The sequence below is a fragment of the Barbus barbus genome (assembly GCF_936440315.1).
Source record: "Barbus barbus genome assembly, chromosome: 14".
In the NCBI taxonomy this organism is placed as follows: Eukaryota; Metazoa; Chordata; class Actinopteri; order Cypriniformes; family Cyprinidae; genus Barbus; species Barbus barbus.
This window is the reverse complement of record NC_136742.1, coordinates 13,813,126-13,833,863: the sequence shown is the minus strand read 5'-3', so window position 1 is coordinate 13,833,863 and position 20,738 is coordinate 13,813,126.

Sequence of the window (20,738 nt, the reverse complement as noted above, 5' to 3'; positions counted from 1 at the left end):
ATCCTCTGCAGAGTCCATAATCCATAATAACACTTCCTCCAGTCAGTGTAAGTACTTCCTTTTACATCAAAGTCCATAGATATATTTGTTTTGAACTGTTTTGGCTTCTAAACGATGCATGATCGGTGTATATTTCTCTCCTGATTGAGATTTTTTGCACAAGATAAATCAATATTTATGGACAGAGGGCTTGTATCTTAGTTAAAAATATCTTGATGGATTTCTTTATTATAAACATGCAGCTTTTTGATTCACAAGATGTTCACTGGTTGACTAGAGTTGTGTGGATTATTGTGATATTTTTATCAGCTGTTTGGACTCTCATTCTAGCGGCACCCATTCACTGCAGAGGATTCGTCAGTGATGCAATGCTAAATTTCTTCAAATCTCTTCAGATGAAGAATCAAACTAATCTACATCTTGAATGGGCCGACAAAAAGTACATTTTCAGCTAATTTTCATTGTTGGGTGAACTATTTCTTGATATTTTGTCCTACAGTGAATCTCTCATGCAGCTGATGCCGTCAGGTGATGACAACATGCCTCTTAAGACTCAATTATAAATAGACAGCTCACCCCAAAATAGTACATATGCCTGATCTGGTGTGTAAAAAATCCTGTGGGTCAGCATTGTTCCATGCATGGGTGTCACATCCCCAGCTGTCAAAGTCAAAGGGCATCCCAGTCAGCATCCTCTCCTCTAGTGCTGAGGTCAGGGGGGTGGAACATGAGCCAGACAGGATCTAATAAAGTTCAGCGTCAGATATGATTTACATGTCTTATGAAACTGAGACTGTTTTTTAAAAGTTACATGTTCACTATTCAATTGTCCTTGTCTGCACTCTTAAATAAAAAAGCATTTAATTATATTTGGTTATTTAATTATAAATGTAAAACAAAGAAACACATAAATGAATGAATACATAAGTTTAATCATTCATGGTAATGAAATCACTTAAACTAGGGCTTATAAACCCTAGTGAAAAATAAATATACTAAAATGTATTTGAAATACATTTATTTCATGCATACTACAAATACAGTACATTTACATATTTATGTGCTTAATAAAAATATCCTGCAATTGTACTTTTATACTATGCTGGTATACTTAAAGTCTGCTAAATTGGACAAAATAATTTTGTACTTAATGCACTTTAATTGTGTGCAAGTATTGCTGAAGTTCAACTAAAGATATACTGAAGGATATTCGATTGTGCTAAAGTGGAACTGTCACGAATCCTGTCCATACACTTTCGTTTGCTCACCAACAGATGTCGTCTTCTCTTTACATTGCCTCTCACACCACTAGTGTTGCTTTCGTCAACGAAAATTATGACTAAATATCGTTGTCAACGAACCTTTATGTGACGATGACCTCATGTGACGATGACTATAATTAAATGTATAATGCAATATTGTTGACGAATAAAAAACAAGACTAAATGTGGTTTACAAACTAGTTTGGCTAGGGTCTGAAATTTAGGCCCTTGCCCGAGACGCTCAGGCCCTAGCCCGGCCCGTGTCCGAGAGCTTGACAGAATTACCAGCCCGAGTCCGTCCCGAGCCCGTCTTTTTTCCTCCTCCTCCCAAATCAGATAATACTGTTTCAACTATTAAAATAGTTCAGTTTTGTATGTAATAGCAAAGTGATTATATTTCATTTCGTTTTTTTTTTTTTTTTTATTAAGTTAATTTAGAAAAACGTTTGGAGCATTTTTTTGTTCGTTAAATAAGGTTTAACGACCAAGTGGCCAGCAGCAGGATGATTATAGCTTATGTATGATCAATTTAGCCTTCTCAAATCATCATGACTTGCCTAAAATAAGATCTATAGATATCCTAAAACAGTTCAAGCATATAACAATGTTTAAACATTAAACCTAGATAAATGTTCGCTGCATCCAGTAGTTTGTGCTGAGAGTGAAAGCTAAAGCGCAGGACATGGAGGCACCAGCGCAATCAATTACATTTTTTCAATGGAAACAACTTACGCCGTAATTTTTGCTCATAAAAGTCAGAGTAATACATCATTTGTAACTGTAAAGGGTCTACTTTTATTTGTGTGCACTCACAATATCAACAAAACATTTTATAAAATATAGAAAATAATTTGATAAAATAAAGAAAACGATGCGCTTTCTGCCGTCTCGTCTCGAACAGGAGCACTTCACAAAAATTTACAGAAAGTTAGCGAATACATGCCTCACAGACATCATAAATATATCTATGGAAAGCTTTAAATTACTAAACGAAATAAATCAAATCGAAAACAAAAACTCTTTCATTATAATCTGTGAAGATGCACTTCTCTCTAAAGGCGTGTCTAATGAGGAGATGGCGAATCAGGATCATCATCTTCATGTTTGCAACACTGACACAGAAAACACTAGTTTATTAGTAAATAATTCAAATTTCTCATTATTTCCCCCGGACAAATTCATAGTAATTACTTTTGCTGGGGCTTTGCAGCAAGCTTCAGCCTATTGCGTGTATCTGAACGCAGAACTCTTCATCTGCGCTGACGGCACTCGCTGCTGCTGCGAGACTCTAAACTCCGTCAAGCCACTCTCAGTCACTGCACGGTCTCTTTAATTTACTACATAACGAAATAAATAAAAACTCTAATATAATCATTATCCGTGAAGACGCACTTCTCTCTAAAGGTGTGTCTAATGAGGAGATGGTGAATCCTTACTATTTTCCCCGGACACATTCATGGTAATTACTTTTGTTGGGGCTTTTGCTTTATTGTGTGTATCTGAACGCAGAACTCTTCAGCTGTGCTGACGGCTCGCTGCTGCTGCGGGACACTAAACACCATCAAGCACTGTCACGGCACTGTTTCGCGTTGTCTCCACCAGCGCAGCAATTTTTTTCATCACTAATTGATGGATGTCTAAAATATAAAAATAAGGAGAAGCCTAAAACAGGCTGGAGGCCCGGCCCGCGTCTGGACTATGATGTGAAAATTGGCCCGAAGCCCGGCCCTAGAGGGCTGAAAGAGCGTTCCCCTCGGTAGAAAACACGTTTCCCCCTCCTCGACTAAAACTAGACTAAAATGTCATCAGTTTTCGTCGACTAAAACTAGACTATAGACTATGGATAATTCTGACTAAAATAAGGCTAAAATGCTCAGACTTTTAGTTGACTGAAACTTGACTAGACTAAAAAGAGTATGAGCGTGACTAAAACTAATAAAAACTAAAATGACAGCTTCACACAAAGACTAGACTAAAACTAAAATTAAAACAGGCCACCAAAAACAACACTACACACCACACAGACTTTTACATGTCACTCTAAACAAACTACATTCCCATGATCCATTGCACTGATTACACATACACAGCTGAATCCATTCAGACATAAGCCTAGGACTTCCTCTTTCAGATCGCTGAGTATTGTCTAGCGCAGGGGTTCTCAACCCTGGTCCTGGAGGGCCACTGCCCTGCAGAGTTTTGCTCCAACCTTGATCAAACTCACCTGCCTGTAGCTTACTAGTAATCCTGAACATCTTAATTAGCTGGTTCAGGTGTGTTTGATTAGGTTTGGAGCTAAAATTTGCAGGACAGTGTCCCTCGAGGACCAGGGATGGGAAAGCCTGGTCTAGCGTATATCATTCTTCTAGCGATAGCTACACTACGAAGCCATTTCACGTTTCCAGTCCTAGTTTCTAGTTCTAGTCTAAGTCTAGTCATTTTGTGTTGCCTTGTTGTTTCCTGTTTCCTAATCTCCTGCCTGTACATCTTGGATTAACCCTTTGCCTGCTGTTTCGGACTCTGTTTGCACCTCACTTGGACTGTTGCTCGTGTACCTAGATTATCTGGTCGCCTTGCCCTGTTGGATAATGTTCACTGATCGAAAACCCACGCTTGTCCTAGGATTACTCTTTGTCTTGCCTGTGTTGTACCTGTTTGCCATTATTGAATCCATGCCTGTTTCATGATCACGTCTCCTAATAAAGCTTTGCACATGGATCCGTATGTCTCACGTCTCACGTCTCGTCGGCTCCGTAACAGGAACTATTGAAAGAAAACTACAGGCACACTTTAAATATCTTAAAGACTGATATTATTCAAAGATCATAATATCCTCATCAATAGTGACATTAAAACACGTTTTAGGCTTAAATATTAATAAATGTGCACTGTGCACAAGTACTCCAAATAAAGTTTAATTATAATTTTATATATTTTATATTAAAAGATTTGAACTATACTTAGTATGAAATGTATTTTAAACATTACTTTTTTACAAGGGGAATTAAATTAAATGTAAGAAGAATTAATGAATGAATAAATATTCAAATGTTTTAATTAGGATCTTAAAAACGAACAAAAAAGCATTTTAAAAATACAATTTAATTGAATTTATTACATAAAACACTTTAATTAATAATTTATAGTTTTGATTAATAGCCTAAATGAATCACATACATGTATGCTCCCACATTAAGATCATTCTACATCATTATGTTATGACAGCAGGGCGAAAGCATTGAACAGACATTAAAAATGTGATTTTGTTTTATTTCCATACATTCGAATATAAACCTGCAGTCCACAGCAATCCACCCATTTAATTAAATTAACATATTAAATTGGCGGTCCTAAATCAAACACACAGATTCTCAGAGACAGCTAACAAGCAGCAGAAAATATGACCAAACCAATCATGTACGTTGACGTGATACACTATTGAATGCAATTATGCTGCAAACCAGCACCCCAAATCCCTTAAAGCAAAGAGTTGGCTGCTTAAATGCAGTGTAAGAACTTCATGTCTAATTGCTGGCATGCTAATTGTGTCCCACTTCATTGCGTAGAGTGCTAAAATCCCGCACGACTCATAAAGCACAAGAGATTGAATGGGCTGATTGGCTTCTGTTCGTGATTTCATGGCTGCTTCTCTCTATCCATTAAGAATAATTTTATTTATTTATTTATTTTCCTTTCAATCTGTTTTTACGTGACTCTCCTCTTAAGACTCCCAGACTGAGGAGGCCCACGATACCACTTCAACCTGAAATTCAGTACCATTGAAAACAAGCGTGTTGTAGGCAAAATTGAATAGGAGCTTGATTGTGCAAACAGTTAGGTAATCCCATCTCATTTTGTAAACACAAATTAATTGCGTTTACCCTTGGCCCCTCGCTGTTGAGGATCAAAGATGTTTAAAAGACAATCATTTAAAATCCCTAAGTGCTGTTGGAAGGAATCCTCCAAGCTAAATCTTTTACTTGGAATAAAATCTTTGGATCACTAAATTGCAGAATATCCCAAAGAGCGCCACTGACAGGATGCCACGGTATGTTATTCACATGATGAAACAGCTGCATATGCTAGAAAAAGAAGTCTGCCAATATAAATAAAACTTATTAGGCAGTGATTGATGTCCTCCCTAAATCAGTGCAGGAGGTGAAAGATGCTGGTAACATTTGTAACATCAAAAGACCAGAGAAAACAGGCTACCTAATGACTCTTATAAACCACTAAACCGCTTTGCTTCTGTCAGTCTTCTCCTCAAGGACAACTGGTTGCCTTTGGCTAGCAGTAAAACCTTTTGCTGAGATTGGAAACATTTTTTATGGTACATTCTGCATCCAGTATTGGTCAACGGATTATATAGCTGAACATCTAATATATCTTCTGCACACCAAACACAAGAGCCTAGTAGTAAATAATGTCAAATGTGAGCAATCTCACGTGTCTCTTCAAGCATTTTGGACATCTTGACAACATCAGGTCTACAACATTTCAGCTTCATCAACGGAAATATTTTACTATCGGCACCCACTAGTGTAACAAGGTACCACATGCAGAAAGAGTCGACGAAAAGTCAAAAATCCAAAGTTTGTGCAAAGTCTCAGTGCTGTTGGATAACTTTGAACCGATAATTTTCAAAATTCCTACATGAAGAAACACTGGAACTGGTGGAACAGCTCAATCAGGCCACTGTTATAATAAGTTTGATTGTATCGTTTAATAAGTTTGATTGTCCTGTGCTCAATGGTTTTGCACTTTCAGAGCATAACAATGGTTCTTAATTAAAGGGACATTTTGTTTGATGCAATATGACACTGGTGGGTGTGGCCACACCTCAAAGAGGACTGTGTCATGGTCAAAAGTAGAAAACCCTTTGACATACGATTTTCATTTCTAAATTATAAGGATGCTCACTAAATGGAAACAAATATTATTGGAACAGTTCCTGCTGTTTTAGTTTCCACAGTTAACAGGGAATAAAATGTAAAGAATTAAAAAAATAATAATTATTAGTTTTCTTGTAAGGTGTTTAAATATTGCTGGCTCACTTTGGCTGTATGTGTTAGATAAAGTGGGCCAGTTGGATTCAGGTAAAGTGGGCTGACCTTTAACCTTCAGTTATTATACACAAATTCATTAAATAAATTGACATTCACTGGTTATTTTTCACTGGTTACTGGTTAGTTGACATTTATGATGAACTTTTTTAGAAAACAGAAATGAGTCTGCAGTCAGGAAATTCAAGTCAGAGATGGAAGAAATGAAAGAGAATAGAAAGGATGTCGAGGCATTCAGTTCAATCTGTGGAATAAAGAAAGTATGAGAGGAGCAAAATGTAGATGCAGAATATAAAGCTTTAAAATATGGACACAATTAAAGTTAATTTAAAGTGTTTAGAGAACATAGACAGAAAAACATTTTTACATATGTTTACCATTTTAAATGTTCTTGTTTTTTTAAACGATTTGTCGTTGCTTGTGTTATAGTCACATTTTTAACATATTCTAGAGTTCATTTTGTTAATATTATGATTTCTGGAATCAAATTTAATATCAGCACAATATGATCTTTCAGTTGTTTGGAATTTCACACATGAATTGGATTTACACGATTTATTTTACTCATAACCTGTTGGTTATATATTTTTGGATTTGTTAAATATGTTGTTAAAATATGTTTGTCTGATAATATGTGTTAATAAATGATGTGTTTTTAATTAAGATGCAGAATATTTTTTTGATAAATAAGGGATGGCCCACTTTACCTGAAAATATGTTTTTTCTGGAGACATTTTTTCTAAAAATGTTTATTGGTATATACCATGTAAATAAAACTTTATATGAATCATATTAAAATTGAAATATTATAGCTGCACATAAAAGTTAACAAAAATAATAAAAAAACAAAACATCTAGGTATCTACATTACACGTTTTACAAAAAGTGGCCCACTTTACCTGCAATCACACTATATAAATTATGTGTGACAGTATATAAGCAAATGTGTGTGTTTACTGAGAAATATATTAAAACTGTAGGATTTTTATTTGTGTTTATTTAGTTATTACAATTTGATGTTTTGTTAAAGTCGTGGCAATGTGTTAAATGAGATGTTTTGCATAACTGACATTGAGTACTATATAAAAAACTCATAGTGCATATATGTACAAATATGAATTATGAAGTTTATATTATTGAATATTAAGTGCAGGATATTAAGTGCATATTAAGTGCAGTTACATATTATGATGTAAGTGTTACGTGTCTGTTTCTGTTTAGTCCCCTTTTGACCTTATTTGGTTCTTCCTGTTCTGGTTTAGTTAATTGGTAATCATAGTTTAGTTCTGTCACCTGTTTTGCATTAATTATCCTGTTCACTCCTTTGTTTCCGGTTCCCTTTTAAGTCCTCAGTTTCCCTCTTGTCTTTGTCCAGTCACCCTAACGCATCCTTTGTTGAAGTGTAACCTTAGTTCTGAGTTTGTGGTTCTTATTAAAAGAAACTTTTTGTTATATCTGGCTCCCTGGACTTCCTTCAAGGAGAGAATCGTTACAGTAATATTGTAAATATAGTGTCATATATTTTTCAATATATGAAAAGCAGCAATTTCTTTCAATATATTTTAATTATTCTGTTTATACATTATTCTATATATTTAGAAAATGTTGCATTCAAATTAATACTATTAATTTTAATATTGATAGTAAATGTATCAAGAAATATATTTTCTTTGTGTAAAGGTGCAAATATTGTGAACCTGCATTTAGGACAGTAGCCAGATCAATCATATAGTTAGGCAGGCCCTAAACACACTGCACGGTTTTCGGCTGTCCCAGACGAAAGATTGGCATCGTGAAACAATCGTGGCGATTTCTGTGATCGTGGCTCATAATCGGACCGCACCGCACTGTGTCATACAGTGAGAGAGGTTCAAAGATGGCTGTTTTCACGGTCTTGCGACCAAAGATAGCCTACGATACAGCGTGATCTTCGCACAGTGTGTTTGCTGCTACAATCCACGTTTACTGACCAACCAATAAAACTGCGATATGAAATCAATGTGACATGACGCTAAAACATAAAACTGCTTACCTCAAGCTCTTATCCCTACCTTTTTCGCCGCTTCCAATTTTTTTCAGGACTCATAAAAATACAACTGCTAAAGTGTGATTTATCATGCTCTTTTTGTTTACAACTAGCACCTACTGATGACGTTTTATTCTTCTATAGAAACGTGTGTCGTATCATACAAGTCAATAGGTGTCATCATCGTACAGTCTACACACGTCGTGGCCAAGTTTATTAGATCCATGTGTGACATGCGGGTGATCCTATAGGATTCCTAAAATCGTGCAGTGTGTTTTGAGCTTTAGACTGAAGGAGAACTCAACCTAACCTGTTTTTCTAGAAATGTCTGCAAAGAGCAATTTCTTGATGATGATGATGATAGATTCTGGTTGTTCATGTTAATGAGGGGTTTTCACTTTGGGAGATTGCTGAGCTAATGCTTCAGTGAGAAGGCTTTGTGCGCTGGACACACTCGAGTACATTAGGCTGATTGCCATTCCTCCGTTTATACGGGATGCTGGCAAAGGCAACACAATGCCGTCCCAAATATGTACGCTGAAAACTACCACTATGAATTTTATATTTTGTGCAGGAAGCTGTAATGTGTATTTTTGTTGCTTTATTTTTATGACATTGTTCTGTCTTAAATGTGTTTTATTCAGTTGTTGGTTGGTGATGGATGACCATGATTTGATTGACACAGCTGGGTTCAATCACTCATTGCTTTGGTTTATTAGAACGTCAATACAATCAATCCTCAAAGTCAGCCAATCTGTAACATTGCTGCCTTAAAAGGTGTTATATAATGCAGTAGATCTCATTTAGTTTTATATTGATTTTCTTTGTTTATCCTCGGGTATATATGATCAACAGATTGTTTGTTCCATTTTCACCTGAAACCTCTCTTAACATCAGAGATATGTGTCACAGAGGATAAGTTTGAAATTTGTCACCATCTTATTGTGTGCTGTGGTAACCTTACAGAGCCCACAGGTTTAAAAACTTTAGATGGTTATCTGGGCTTGCCAATTGGAAAGACAGAACACAAGGCTCTATCACGGGGCCATACATTGTTTAAATCTGTGGCCGTTTATTGAGTGGCACTAAGACTGATGGATAGAAGGGATCTTTTATGTTCAGACACACCTTTTTATTGCCACACAATGGAGTCCAAGATTAATGGGGTAGACAGGCTGATGCTCATGAGCGTTAGACCACTGCCGTTTGGCATCTTGCCCTGACAGTGAGCTATCGCTTATGCAAACAGGTAAACATGGCGTCTTGTTTGTGACAATTGTAAAAATGTGTTTTTGTGCTAATGTGTAAATTAAAGGGTTAATTAACCCAAAAACGAAAATTCTGTCATAAATTAGTCAGCCTCATTTTTGTTTTCTTTGTGCACAAAAAGGTATTCTCGCAGCTTCCTAAAATGACAGTTGAACTACTGATTTCACATGGACTATTTTAACTATGTCCTTACTACCTTTCTTGAACATGTCAGTTGCGTTACTGTCTATGGAGGTTCAGAAAGCTCTCGAATTTCATCAAAAATATCTTAATTTGTGTACGAAGATCTTACAGGTTTGGAACGACATGAGGGTGAGTAATTAATATTTTTTGAATAAACTAACTTTCACTGTTTTGGGTGAAAAAGTTGAAAATTAGGGACATAAAAATATGCTTTAACATCAATTTCTAAATAAAGTATACAAACTAAGTTAAGTATATAAATAAAAATCAAATAAAACACCAAAAAAAGGTAATTTTAAAAGTGTACGTAAGCATCACAACATTACAGTATATTGTGTATGAAAAATTTAGATTTATTCAGAGATATCTATCTATATCTCAAGCTGAATATATTATGTAACCCAGAAAAGGGTACATTTTAAGGTAAAAATAGTTCCTTAAATGTAAGATTTTTTTTTACAATGTACATGTCTTAATGACCATTAGTCAGCAGGCCTCAGTGACTGAGAGGTGGATGAGTTCTGGTTCAAGAACCTCATGAATTTCACCATTTGATCATATTAATCCTGACCCTGAAATTGAACTTAATTTTGAAATTGATTTATTGACAATAGCGAACAGCACACACAATGTGACGACACAGACAGTCTGCTTTACAGATGTACTGCAGATGTTGTGTCATTTGTGTTGCAGAGTGGCTGATTGCTTCATGCTACATGCTGTTAAGGTGCCATTGATTTCACACATCCAAGCATGCCTTTAATCCATCCTCATCACAGTAAGCTATAGAATGAAGACATTTTATTGTCTCTGCATGGGAAAATTAATGAGGAATCCAGGATGATTTATATTGACCCGTCAACTCCCTGATTGCATGTGACATGACTTTTACAACTGCGATTAAAGTAATTCTCTCCTCTTCCAACAGTGAGAGCCACAATACTCAATGCTTTCTGGTACCTCCATCACTTATCACATTTCAAGGGCATTTTTTGAGAGTTTTCAGTAATTTTTACTGTTCATCTTTTGAGCGTCAGTACAGATACAAGGTTTTATAGAGTACTCTATCTCAGTTTGTGTCAGAATCAGGGTCGAAATCATCAGCGAAATCTAATGAGTGTGTCAAAAAAAGCATAAATCTGTTGTAAATGAGAGGCGTCCTTTGCTATAAAAGAGAATAAAAAGGAACTCAACTTAAAACCATGCATCTTAAGGCCAAAAGTCATTGTTTTAGGCATTATTTGTTTATTGCATGTTCTGTGTGTTTGCTTACACTGGGGATTCAATTGTTTCTGAATTCATTCACAGGTATATAATATACACACTACTGTTGTAATTGAAGTATTTTTCCAATGGGGTTGAAGATATTTGTTAAAATTGACTACACTGCGTTAAAGCAGTTAGCTTTCGGCTTTCCTCTAAAAACAATTACTTTTCTGTCTGCTTAATCAGGCTCTACCTTGGTAAAGCTCTCCACCGTAATGTGAGAAATGGCTCTATTAGGATCTAATTAAGTCCAGATTTAGGTGATTGGGCTGGGTGACAGAGTGAAGAATTGTCCCCGTGTTAAAGGGACACGGGGTGCGAGGAATCATGTTGTCTGGATTTGAGTCGATTGCTGACAGGCTCGTGGTGCAATGGTATTCACTCAAGAGCTCAGTGGGTGATGACAAATATGGACAGCAGGAGTCAACAGGAGACAAATGTCTTTTTCATCAGAATCGGATTGATGGGATACTGGACATTTGTTCACTAGATTGCTGGTTTTTAGTAGTTCTTTCTCTGTGAGCCAAGGTTAATTACTGGGAAATGCTTAATTTCCTTTTACACCAAGAACAATAACTATAAAAATAATTGTCCACACCAACATACAATATCATTTTGTTGATTAAAACCATGCTCTATCATTTTCTCATCTGCCACTTTAATGCTTGTGCTTTTTGTCAGGTGGATTCGGTCATATTATTCATTAGCTCAAAAAAAAAAATGGATCTGAACATTATTCCAACAATGTTCCTCTGTGTCATTATCGTTATAGCTGTGATGTGGACTTTTCTATTATCATAGAATTAGAATGTAACAAAACTATAGTTTTATTCATCAGTTATCATTCCTGGTGTGTTTACTTCGGCACCTATTTTGCAATCTTAAATATTAAGCTTGTAAAAAGGGCTTTCCATAGCGATGCAACAGAAGAACCATTTTGGGTTTTCCAGTGAAAACGTTTTTTTTTTTTTTTTTTTTTTTTTTTTTTTTTTTTCCAATAAAAATAACCTTTTGTGAAAGGGTTACAAAGGTTCTAAAGGTCTTCATAGAACCATCAATGCCTTTTTATAAATTTCTATTTTATAACATTTTATTTAGTTTTTCAATATTTATTGATGTAAATCTTCATTTCAGGCACACATTCTTTTTAAGCCTTTAGACTTTGCTCAGTACTCCGAGATTCTTCTAAAATTAAATCTTAACCTCTGGACATGAATTAATTTGAATAATGAAATTAAAATGCCACCCTGCTTATACCAGGCATTTTAGGTCTGCTATGCTTTTGCTGTTAAATCTCTCATTATAAAAAGTCGCAAGTATAATGAAACTCCATATGGCATACAAAAACAGGTCTCTTGAGATCTTGACAATTTAGTTTCTTTTTAATGCATGTATTGAGAGAACAATAATGTCAGAAATGACACCCCCTTTTTGCTTCCACAAGGTAAAACTTGTGTTACTGATTGTGTAGATTTACAGAGATCAAAGCATCCTGTCCTAATTGTCTGTATGGTGTAATGTTAAAGTATTACACTGGTCATGTTTGGTCATTTTGGATTTTGCAAGTTTTACAAAATAAAATGATCAAGGAGAAAGATCAAAGGGGACATGAGCCTGTGCTCACGGCAGTATTCCAGTGCTTTGGCTATCTACACTGTGTACCTCTGCCTTCATCACCCTCGGCACCTCATTACCTTGTCTGAGCAATGGATTTTCCATCAAGTGCGCCTCTTCCAATGCTACACTTTTTCACACTCTCTAGCCTAATCACAATTTAAAATAACTATACGATTAGTGCCCATGTTATTGGGCAATTACAACTGGATTGACTAGTGACAATGGACAACTTAAAATATGCATTTACTGAGTGGAAGTGCTTGGAACTGCAGAAAATTATTGTTATTGTTAGTATGCTTTACTATATTACCATACCATGTAAAGTAACATAGACACATGGATACAGGATTTTTCTATAACCCATTTAATGGCTATTTCGCCCCCAAAAAGAAATGAGACCGGAGACTAAGAGGAACAAACTAAAAATCCACGAAAACATAACTGTGACAACAATATAGAGCTGTAGAGCTGATTTACAGAATAAACTGAAATTGTATCATTGAAACTGTTCCTGTGTCTGGTCGTTCTGGTGCTCAGAGCTCTGTAACGTCGACCAGACGGTAACAATTCAAAGAGGGAGTGTGCTGGGTGTGAGGGGTCCAGAGTGATTTTACCAGCCCTTTTGCTCACTCTGGATAAGTACAGTTCTTGGAGAGTGGGGAGGGTTGTACCAATGATGATGGTGCTTTTACCAGCTGTGTGGACTCTCATTCTGACACCTTAATTCGCTGCAAGATAAAATTAAGTAAATTACAGTTAATATTGCCAGTTACTTTGTCTATATTTGCTTGCCAGTGAAAACAGTTCCAAAATATAGCTGCAAGCAGCAATTAAGGAGCCAAGCACTGCAGAGGAGCACCAGACCAAATGCAACGAGTAATACAAGCTATTTTAGGATGATTGCAATTGAAATGGCTGAAAAATCATAAATACAACCTTTAGTAATATGATTAAATGGCTTATCACTTTTGACCAACAGGTGGCACTGTAACCAAATTATTTTGGTGTGTTCTGTGTGAGGTGACAGTGGCACACACAAAGTTTGTTGTCATTACGTCGAATCTTTGCAGAGATATAGCCTCAAAGTGGCAGATGAGAAAACCGTTTCGTATATCGACACAAAATCCATAACTTTTTGCCAGCTTGGTCTGAAGATGATCAAGTCAAAATTGGTGAAAATTGGACAAACGATCGGGGAGGAGTTTGAAAAAGTAGGTTTTCAACATGAATCAAAATGGCGAACAGGAAGTTCGGCCAATTATGGCATAATTGGTATCGATGTACTCGGCATGATCCAAGGAATCTATCACCATGAGTATCAGTATTACAATAGGCTAAAGTAAGCAAAAGTTATTAGCATTTTTGGAAATTTCAGTATAACTTTTCATTATAGCCTCAGGTCATGTTTGTTATAACACACACCAACTTTGGTCTGCGTTATTCGAGAACAGTTTGACGAATCAACTTGAATTCCATAACTTTTTGCCAGCATGGTCTGGAGATGATCTGAGCCAATTTTGGTGAAAATCAGACAAACCATCTAGGACGAGTTGGAAAAAGTAGTTTTTTTTAATTATTAAAAATAGTGAAAAAAAATAATTGTTTAAACACTTTTGGTGTCCATTCGACTCAACATGAGCCAAGGAATCAGAGGAAAAAAGAATGGCAGCGGCTATTTGCACTAAGTGCATATATCAATAGATGCTACTTTCACTCAGTGCAAATAGTATCTATTGTTAAAAAAATATGCTATCTAGTATCTACACTAAATGCAAATAGGAATGGATTCTATTTACACCAAGTGAAAATAGCAGCATTTTTTGACGATATGCTATTTACACTAAGTGCAAATAGCTATAGATTCTATTTGCACTGTTAAAATAGCAAGATTTTCTGCTATGTATACTACTTATTGCAAATAGTGGCAATTATCTGCACCTCTGTATTGTAGTACATTATAAAACTGTATGCAATAATAACGTATTAAGTGTAAATTAGTTTTAATTCAAATTATTAAATGGATGCCACATTATTGGGACAATAAATCCCTCCCTACACCTACCCTAACCCTACCCGATAATTTTATTTTTGACTTTTTGATTATTTCCTTCATTTTTATTGAAAATAAAGGCCTTTCTGATGCGATATGAGATTTTAAAAGGGAGAAAAAAAGTTCGGCAAAAGGCGGTCTCGAACTCTGGTCCATCGCATCAAAAAGCACACACCTTACTATCTCCGCCACTGATACTGATGCTGAATTGGCCTCTTTTTTTTTTTTTTTTTTTTTTTTTTTTTGTGTTGACTAACCCAATCACACGTTAGTAGGCGGAGTTAGTGTAAATAGCCTTTGCCAACAAGGCGGGCTATTTGCACTTAGTGTAAATAGACACTCCGAAAAATTCTTTTTCTTCTGTGCCTTACAGTTCAAAAGTTATTAGCATAAACATGAGTGAAAGTTTGGATAAGTGGTGGCGCTAGAGAATCTGAGTTAGAGACTCCAAATTTGCTGTTAATGTTGAGACAGTCATCCATCAGAATGCCAAATTTCATATCTTTCCCGCAAGTGGTTCTATGGGCTGTCTTCAGTGTTGGGGAAAGTTACTTTTAAAAGTAATGCATTGCAATATTGCGTTACTCCCTAAAAAAGTAACTAATTACGTTACTTAGCTACTTTTTATGGAAAGTAATGCGTTACGTTACTTTTGCGTTACTTTTTAAATATGAGCAGGGCTTGATTGTTTTTAATACAAGAAATTACATTAATACAAATGTAAAAGCCCTGTATCTTGTGAAGGAAAAGTAAATTCACGTCTGTAAAGTAAAACTCAGGATAAGGTTTAACACTCTTCGGCAATAAAAAAACAATGAAGCACAATTGTTAGTTTATCTAAAGTCATTTTTGCTTAGTATGGTTGAACTGGATCATCAAAGGTCAGCAGCAAAGACATTGGTTAATAAAATGGGATTAGATACATTTGTGTTGTTTAACATATCTAATTATTGCAGTTTGCGTCATATTCTGAGTTTGCATTTCACGGTTTTAATTCATTTTGATGAATACTAAATCTGTTTTTTGCGAGTGGGATGAAATAATGCATTCACATTTAGTCTAGAACTACAGTAACAGCATGTTCATGCAGCGCACTGTCAGTCAATAAATGGGGAAAAAAGTAACTCCTAGTTTCTTGTAAAAGAAAAAGTAATGCGTTACTTGAAAAAAGTAATATTACGTAACTCGCGTTACTTGTAATGCGTTACCCCCAACACTGGCTGCCTTAGACTCAAGAGCGGAAGAAGAAACAGAAGAAGAAGAAGAGTAGTAACGCCAACAGATACAATAGGTGCCGTCACACCTTCGGTGCTTGGCCCCTAATAATAGGAAATCTAACGGATACAATAAGTGTAATTAAGTCAAAGCAGAATCAAATGTTGCATGTCACCAAGTTTCGCTCCTGGATAACAAATTAGCTGAGTGAATGATTCAGTGATTAACTCATTTATACAACTGTATGTTTCGTTTCTGAATGAATCAGTTTAAACCAATTGGTGACTCCATGACTTAAGTCCCAGTACTGTTGAACTGTAAATTAGCGCTCTTGGAAAGTCACCTGACTAACTTTTCTCTTTTTATAAGTAGACAGAAGGCTATCTAATAGGATCATTCACATCACAGCACCAGATTCAAACTGTGACTGAATCTCAATGGGCGCATGTTTCACAAACCATATCTTTGAGGGCATATGCTATGGTCATCTGATACTTAAATCAAAACATCCATTTTTTTTTTTTTTTTTTTTTTTGCTGACAAGATAATTTTTTTTATTCCTGCAGCTATTTTAGTATTTAAGACCATTATCAAACAGCTTCTGTCCATGTGCCTTGTTTTGTATCGACAGGTCTGTATTGATAGGTAAGTGAGATGCTGAAAAACATTCCTGTGTATATTGAACAAAGGATTAGAGACGCAGAGATACACGGCTAACCATGACTGCAAAAACTATTTCATTAACATTGCAATGCATCATTTATAGTGTCTATTTTACACAAACATCAATACGAAGTCATCACCCACACACCTCTGGTTAGAAACTCTCTAGTTAGCTTAATTGCTGCTCAGAGAATGTTCTAGAGAATGACCAGTGCTGATATTGATAACCATGTTTAATAATGGAGTTCATGCTAGATGTGGTGAAAGTGATGCAGCCAAATGCCATGCATTCCATGTGGTTTATTTATTCAATGCTAAACCAGCAGTTGAAAAATGTCATTATATAATAGAAATGGAGAGTGAATAGAAATAATAGACTATAAAAAGGGTCTGTGCTGGTGACAGCATATAACGTGACACCAAATCTGTGCCTCAAGCAAAGAAATGGAGAAATGCACACTTCTTATTAGTTAGCAGCTTGTGCGATGTTGACAGAATGAAAATAATAATAAAAGGAAAACAGATTAAATTTAATTATGAATAAGATAACCTTGCGCCTGCCATTGTCCTTCATATTAGTTTCATATCTCATATTTGCAGGCATGGCTTACTCTGCTTTTTCACTTGTGAACTTGCAATCAATCATAACTTTGCAATTATTTTATTCACAGCACTGTTCAGAATGTGTTTATTTCAGTGTAGTGAAATTACTGACTACATACAATCACGTGTTTATACGAATGATGCAGAAGTTGCTTTACATCGGATTGAGAATAAATGTTCATACAATATGAGCACAAGGTATTGTTTCCCCATGGATCCCCAGGAGTATTAGTTAACCTTGACTCTGTGCATCCATAGTGCTTTTGGTGCCATGAAATCTGGGTTCAGAGTAGATTCCTTTGTATGTGTGAGTCAACATATTATAAGAGCTCTTTTTGAAGAGATATATTAATGAGGGGTTTCTAATGTTGGTCACGTGACCATCACAAATAAGAAAGAACTTCGTAAATTGCTTACATTTTCATACTTATTGTAATATTAGCATTTAAATGCATTAAATAACGCACTTAAAGTAATTCATACAAAAACTGAATACAACTTTTATCAATACAAGTAAAATATTATTTACCCTTGCAAAGCCACTGTCTATCGCAGTAGAGAACTAAATTCGATCAAATGGATTATAAGCGAGCTGATAAATTATTTTTACGTGCATAAGAGCCTGGAAAAAGAGCACAACGAGAAAGTAGAACATTTGGGACACAAATTTACTAATTAAGTTTAAACAACAATCCAAAAACCAATGAACGTGCAAACACTGATCCTCAAATTTGATTGGTTAAGCAGCGATCGCGCTGATGACTTTCACAATTAGTGATACTTTGTTCATGTTTGGGCATGCCAGTGTAACACAAACACAGGCAAGCGGAATGATACAAACAGTGAAAAATCTGGAGATTTATAGTGGTGCTTTTTGTGGGTTATATCGTGTGGCGACATGAGTCATATAAATCATTTATTCAATAATTCTTTCAGCAACAAATCATTTTTCAGAGACTTTCCCATGTGATTTATTTTGGATCTGTTTTCATCAGCAAAGTAAAAGTAGACACTGGCCAACATGTAAGTTACTCAAAATTAGCTTTTTATATTTAACTGTTGTAAAACATCACGTACACATTTCGTTCTGCTGGTCTCAACATCTGAATGTGTAGTATTAAGATTTAACTTGGTTTGACTGTTTGGTTTCCATCCAAGTTTTATTTACACAAGTTAATGAAACAATCATTCCTCAGCAGATCCGAGTATAAAGTGTGACTGAAGACACGCATGCTGCAGAATCCTAACTGACATTTTAGTCTATATTATCGACATTAAAAAGCGTGTCTTGGATTTATTTTTAGAAAATGACCGTAGCCGCCTCTCTACTCAGCTCAAGGTTTTTATTACATATAGCTGTCAGTAAGACTTTTGGTGAAATTGGCTGGCGAAGGAGAAAGGAATCATCCGCTAAAGAAGTAAAGGTGAGATTGAGTGGTCGTAAATCATCTCATAAATCCTTTGATTTAAGGTAAAAGAAAATAAGATGAGCTCCAAGGGCTGTTTGTCAGGTCGAGGCCACATGGCACAGCTTTCAGGTGCTTTTCCAGATTTATGGTTATCAGTGTCAGTTTCCCTGCAATGTCTTGTGTGTAAAAGTAAACAGGAGTGGTCTGCAATATGTGGTTTTTTTTTTTATGTCTGTGGGTTTCCTTGCATAATTTCTTTTCTTTTCTGGCAGGGCATGATTAGAAGCACCCCAATGGAAACTGTTTCCTGTCAGCTGCCTGGAATTGAGGCGGCTCGTGCGTCCTCTGTTTTGACAGGGTCCTGACATCGAAACTGCTGTGATTACAATTAGAGGTAATTGAGATTTTTAAGTAGATGCGGGATGCAGCAGTATTGATTAGCATGCGTTTCATCTCAGGGCACATCGCAGCAGTCAACGAGACAGATGGTGGCATGGAATGAATGCACACTATGCAATGAAGGATTCTAGAAACATTTCCCTGCTGAGGACACTTTGGCAAAGGTGAAATGTGAGCTGTCAGATACGCAGATGACAGGAGGAAATGGAGTTCATGTAGGTTCATTCAGAGACAGTAATCCTTACACTGTTTAACATGTTCTTTTCCCCTCTGCTACTTAAAATTATTTTGTTAGATACGTTTTCATTTTTGTGCACCCTATAATTTTATTTTGTAAACCATTTCATTGTGGGTTTCTTAGTTACTGTTGTCACACTATAGAAGGAAAAAAGTATTCTGTAAAGCTTTTTTTCTTTTTGTTCACAGTTTTTGACTCTTGACTGACATCGTCACAGCAATCACAGTTATAAATCAATCAAAGCTCTTCGACTTTGTCAGGCCAGGACACGATTTCATGAAACATAACTATTGAGGTGGTAATTTTTGTATGTACAATTGTTAGGGGGGAAAAAAGTAAGCATGAAGTTCCATTCTCTAAACATAATTGCCACTGGGGCATAAGCAGGTAGTATGAAAATACAAATTCAAACTAATTTGCCACCAATTGGCCAAAACGTAAATATTTATGAATTGCCATGAGACTGTGTTGCAATACGACATTTATTCTTTTCCTGGGTCAAATAATTATACTTATGCAACTGTTAATTATTGAATTACTAGTTAATTATACATTTAACTCTTTGATTAAATATAATTAACAGTTAATTATACAGTAGAATTAACTATTTCTCGGATTTAAAAAAAAATCAAAATCTAAAATCAACTCAAATTAACCATTTGAACATGCACAAAGTCTTTAATGTGATTTGGGGCTGATAAAATAAAATAAAAATAGTTTTATGGGGGTTAAAATATGACAAAACTATTTGAATAGTGTAAATTTGAATGATTGACAAGTGTCATTTAACAAAATTGAATATTATGTGGCATTATATTTTAAGTTCCATATACAGTTTGAACTGGAAAAAAATTAAATATATACTGTATGAGTTTAGCATCGTTTTCTGTAACCCCTTACAAAAAATGTAACCCGGTAACACTGATTCAATGCCATTCTTTTTAGATACTGCAGTTGTCCAAAAAAAGGTTTTTATAATAGACTTAGCAATAATAATTGCAGTAACTATGGTGTCTTGCCAGAAACTATGTTTAGTGTAAAATGGGGTCTATAGAAATAAAACACTGGCTATCTAAATTGAATCTGTATTATTAAATTAAGATCTTTTATCCGGCTGAACCTTTTCCATTGACATTATATGTTAATATAATAATCCAAGCTTGATTAAGACGATGTGGAAAAATCGATTATCCATTAGGAAATGTGTGGCTAGCTCTAGCAGAACCACTGGTGACCTTTTTATCAAGTGAAAGTCATTTGTGACAGTGTGTAATTAGCACAACGATGAACTTGATTAGTGTTTTAGGCAATAATCAATAATAAGAAGAAAGACGACATCTGTTCTGGGACAGATTTTATACTGCATACACATACACTCCCACTCTTTGGCATCCAGAGTAATGTTTGACCCAGATTATTGTCCAGAACAGTAGAACAAGTCAAGTTGAAAGCATTTAAACTTTTTGTCCTCTGAA